At 47.4% G+C, this 4,418-nt stretch overlaps 1 non-coding gene across 1 annotated transcript; it reads left to right on the forward strand.

Annotated features, from left to right (window-relative positions):
* Window positions 1-4,058: 4,058 nt before the first annotated feature.
* LOC114812535 lies at window positions 4,059-4,196 on the forward strand. The gene has a single exon (XR_003760186.1). It is a non-coding gene; the product is annotated as a small nucleolar RNA SNORA7 (small nucleolar RNA).
* The last annotated feature ends 222 nt before the right edge of the window (window positions 4,197-4,418 follow it).

Genomic DNA, 4,418 nt, shown 5'->3' on the forward strand with positions numbered 1-4,418 from the left:
TGGAATGGGAAAGCAAGATGGAGGATATCATTTTGGAAGGAGGGAAGAACACATTTTAACAGAGAGGATGAGTTGGTGACAGGGAGATGAAGTTGCCCTGCCAGCCCTAAGATTTAGATGAACCCATCCCAGATCCTACTTTCCACAGTTAGGCAGTGCAGTGGGTGGAGTTGGATGTAAGGGGAGGCAAAAAGCTGGCTGAAATCATCCTGATATTAATCTCACCCCAAAATTCACTTCTTCATTTCCCATCCATTCTTTTTCCTTAAACTGGGGGCTACAGGGATAGAGTCTTAAGCAGACCAGGTTAGCACTATTCAGGGTCAGGTAATTGACTCTCAATGTTAATTGGGTGTGTTGTAGGAATAATCACAATACCTTGGATTTATATATTACCTTTTCTCTGAAGAGCTCAAAGATATTAGCTCGTTTATCTTCTCAGCATCCCTGGGGTATCCTGGGGAGATGGGGAGGCGAATGGTGAGAACAGGTATTATCACCCTCATTATCCTCATTTTACAGATGGAAGAACCGAGCTAGGCTAGGGGAGGCTAAGTGCCTAACCAAAGTTAGTGGTGGAAGCCGGTCCAGGTTTCCTGATTTCCAGGTTGAGGTTTATGGCCGAGTCTCTGAGAGGATTTACTTTGATAGAAAAGAAAGGCATCTAAAACACTGCTGTCCTGCTGCTGCATCTTGCAATGATTATACTTATCAATCATTCCTGCCGTACTTTTGCATGTACACATAATTGGCTCTAGCCAGCACTATTTCCACGGAGACTTGGCCTCCACAGCAGAAGCCTCTCAGAATGCAGTGGGGAGGAGGACACAGGGGTGAGTGCCATACTTTTTCAGAATCTCTGTCCAGCAAATGCTTGGGCCAGGGACAGCGGTGACAGGGATAATAATGGTGGTATTTGTAATGAGTTTACTGTGTGCCAATCACGGTACTGACTCTGGGACAGATACAAGATAATCAAGTCCCACATGGAGGGAAGGAGCACAGGTATTTAATCCCCATTTTATAGATGAGGGAACTGAGATACAGAGTAGTAAAGTGACTTGCCCAAGGTCACACAGCAGGGAAGTGGCAGAGCCGGGATTAAAACCCAGGTCCTCTGACTCCCAGGCCCATACTCTTTCCACTATATGCCGCTCCCTATGATGATGAACCAGAAACAATGGCATTAAGGACAATGGGCTGGGAACAATGGAAGAGGGCCAGTGGGGGCAGTGACAATGGGTCAGGTACAAAGGTGGCAGGAATGATGGGCCAAAGACAGTGGAGGAAGGGACAGTGGACTCCGAACAATGGAAGAAGGCCAGTGGAGGAAGGGACAGTGAGATGGTACAACAGTGGCAGGCGCAATGGGCCAGGACCAAAGAACAGGGACAGTGATGCTAAGGACAATGGGATGTAGACAAAGGAAAATGGTGGCAGTGTCATAGATACACCTGCTAATATCTGTGAGGCCCAGCCCCAAGAGAACCATAGACCAAAGGCAAAGTCTTCCATGTCACTGGTTGCCTCAGGATGCCCCACCGAGGTTCACGTGCTGCCTGATATGGACGGGGTGCACTGAGGCAACACGGAGGCTGGGAAGGTCCTGGGGCCATGCCCTGGAGCTCTCTGTCCGTCCTTCCCTCCCTTCCTTCCTCCATCTGGCCCGGACTATCATGTAGGCTCAAACACACTGAGGCTCAGCAATTCAGAGCTCACTGCAGAATTCTCTTAGTGACACTTCCAGAAGCAGGGCAGCATATTATTATCAACTTCTTGTTCCAGCATCCAGATAAGGGGACAGTACTTCTGGAAGCTGCTTTCTGAAGACCTCAGAGCGTATTTCGCCAGATCAGGATCAATATGGAGAAACCTTAATTCCTCAAGCTTCCTCCACTTCCAGAGGGAGTGGGAGGAGCAGGGGTTTCTGCAACCTTGTTTCCTCCTCCCTCTCCCCCTCCCCAACCCATCTTTCTGTGGGGGTCTGCCTCAGAACCTATTTGTCCTACAGATTTCCACCAGGTTGTCTTTCTTGTCAGATGCCTAGTTAATGATTCAGGTTGATCACACCCCCTGCCTCTATTTCTTCCCATCCAAATCCTTCCTTGACCCTCTACCCTCCCTCTGGCCTACTTAACTCCACTGAAACTACTCCCTCTGAGGTCACCAATGACTTTCTTGCCAAATCTAACAGACTTTACTCCTCATTAATCCTCGTTGACCTCTAGGCAGCCTTTGACACTGGACTACCCCTTTCCCCTGGAAACACTATCTAATGTTGACTTCATGGATACTGTCCTCTCCTGGTTCTTCTCCTACCTCTCTGGCTACTCATTCTCTGGCCATTTCTCCAGCTTTTCCTCTGCTTTCCATTCCTAACTCTGGATCCGCTTCAAATTTCCACCTACACCCGTTCCCTTGGGGAGTCCATTCCCTCTCATGGTTTCAACTAGAGAAGCAGCGTGGCTCAGTGGAAAGAGCACGGGCTTTGGAGTCAGAGATCATGGGTTCGAATCCCAGCTCGGCCACTTGTCAGCTGTGTGACTTTGGGCAAGTCACTTAACTTCTCGGTGCCTCAGTTACCTCATCTGTAAAATGAGGATTAAGACTGTGAGCCCCACGTGGGACAACCTGATTCCCCTGTGTCTACCCCAGCGCTTAGAACAGTGCTCGGCACATAGTAAGCGCTTAACAAATACCAACATTATTATTAACTACCACTTCTATGAAAATTACTCTCCAAGCTACCTCTCCAACCCCGACCTCTCTCCTTCTCTGCATTTTTGCATCTGCTGCCACCCACAGAACATGTCTACATGAATATAGAGCTCTACCTACCTCCAGTCTCTTTCCTCTCCAGTCTACTCTTCAGTCTGCTGCCCAAGTCAATTTTTCTAAAATGGTATTTCTTGCCCATGTCTCCCCCACTCCACAAAATCCTCCAGCAGGTGCCCAATTCCTCTCCATATCAAACTCCTGTCATTGGCTTTACGGCAATCAATCAGCTCTCCCTCAATCAGCTCTCTGGTCGCTACTTAACCTCCCTCCTCTCCCTCTACAACCCAGTCTACACACTTCACTCTAACATCAACCTCCTCACTGTGTCTCTGTCTCGTATCTTTCACGTTGACTCTTGCCCTCCCTCCTGTCTGGAAGTCCTTCCCCCTTCACATTTGGCAAGCCACTACTCTACCTATTGTCCAAACCCTTCTGAAATCACATCTTCTTCAGGAAGCCTTCCATGATTAATCCCTCATCTCCCCACCCATTATTCCTCCCTACTGTCACCCCACCACTCCCTCCTCACCTAAGCACTTGGGTAGTCAATGCTCACAATTCACTGTATTTATGTACATTCCTCTAAAGAAGCAACATGGTGTAGTGGATACAGCACAGGCCTGAGAGTCAGAAGGTCATGCGTTGTAATCCTGGCTCCACCACTTGTCTGCTGGGTGACCTTGGACAAGTCCCTCCCCTCCCCATCACACCGACTCTCTCCCTTTGCTCTACCCCACCCCCACCCCACAGCATTTGTGTATATATGTACATATTTATAATTATAATTCTATTTCTTTTTTATGAATGATGTGTATTTACCTATAATTCCATTTATTTATAATGATGCTACGGATGTCTGTTTACTTGTTCTGATGTCTGTCTCCCCCTTCTAGACTGTAAGCCCGTTGTGGGCAGGGATTGTCTCTATTTGTTGCTGCGTTGTACTTCCCAAGCACTTAGTATAGTTCTCTGCACACAGTAAGCGCTCAATAAATACAACTGAATGAATGAACTGCACTTCTCTGGGCCTCAGTTACCTCATCTGTAAAATGGGGATTGAGACCATGAGCCCCACGTGAGACAGGGACTGTTTGTATCCCTAGCACTTAGTAGAGTACCTGGCACAAAGTCAGCATTTAACAAATACCATAATTATTATTAATTATTGTTATTTACTTACCCCTACCGACAACTTATTTAAGTATTTTTCTCCCCTGCTAAAGGGGATGCTAAAGATGCTAAGATGCTAAAGGGCAATATTCTATTGTACTTTCCCAAGTCCCCTCTCAGGGTCACACCTGGAGAGTTTCCAGTACTCTACCACTCTCGACTATGGAAGGGAGAGTCAAACCGAGGCATACCCATTCCATTCCTAGCTTGAGCAGTGGCTAGAGAGTGGAAGACAATCTGCTACAATTCAAAACTCACCTGTGCTGGACAACAGCAGCACGGGAGAGAGTAGAGGGCAGAGACTCAAGTTGACTGCTCAGAAGGAGGCAATGATAAACCACTTCCGTATTTTTACCAAGAAAACTCTACGGTTACATTTCCAGAATTACTTCAGATGGAGGTGGGGTGTTCTGGGAGAGATGTGTCCATGACGTCGCTATGGGTCAGAGATAACTCGACAGCATAAGACG

The sequence above is a fragment of the Ornithorhynchus anatinus genome, chromosome 5 (assembly GCF_004115215.2).
Source record: "Ornithorhynchus anatinus isolate Pmale09 chromosome 5, mOrnAna1.pri.v4, whole genome shotgun sequence".
NCBI classification, from domain to species: domain Eukaryota; kingdom Metazoa; phylum Chordata; class Mammalia; order Monotremata; family Ornithorhynchidae; genus Ornithorhynchus; species Ornithorhynchus anatinus.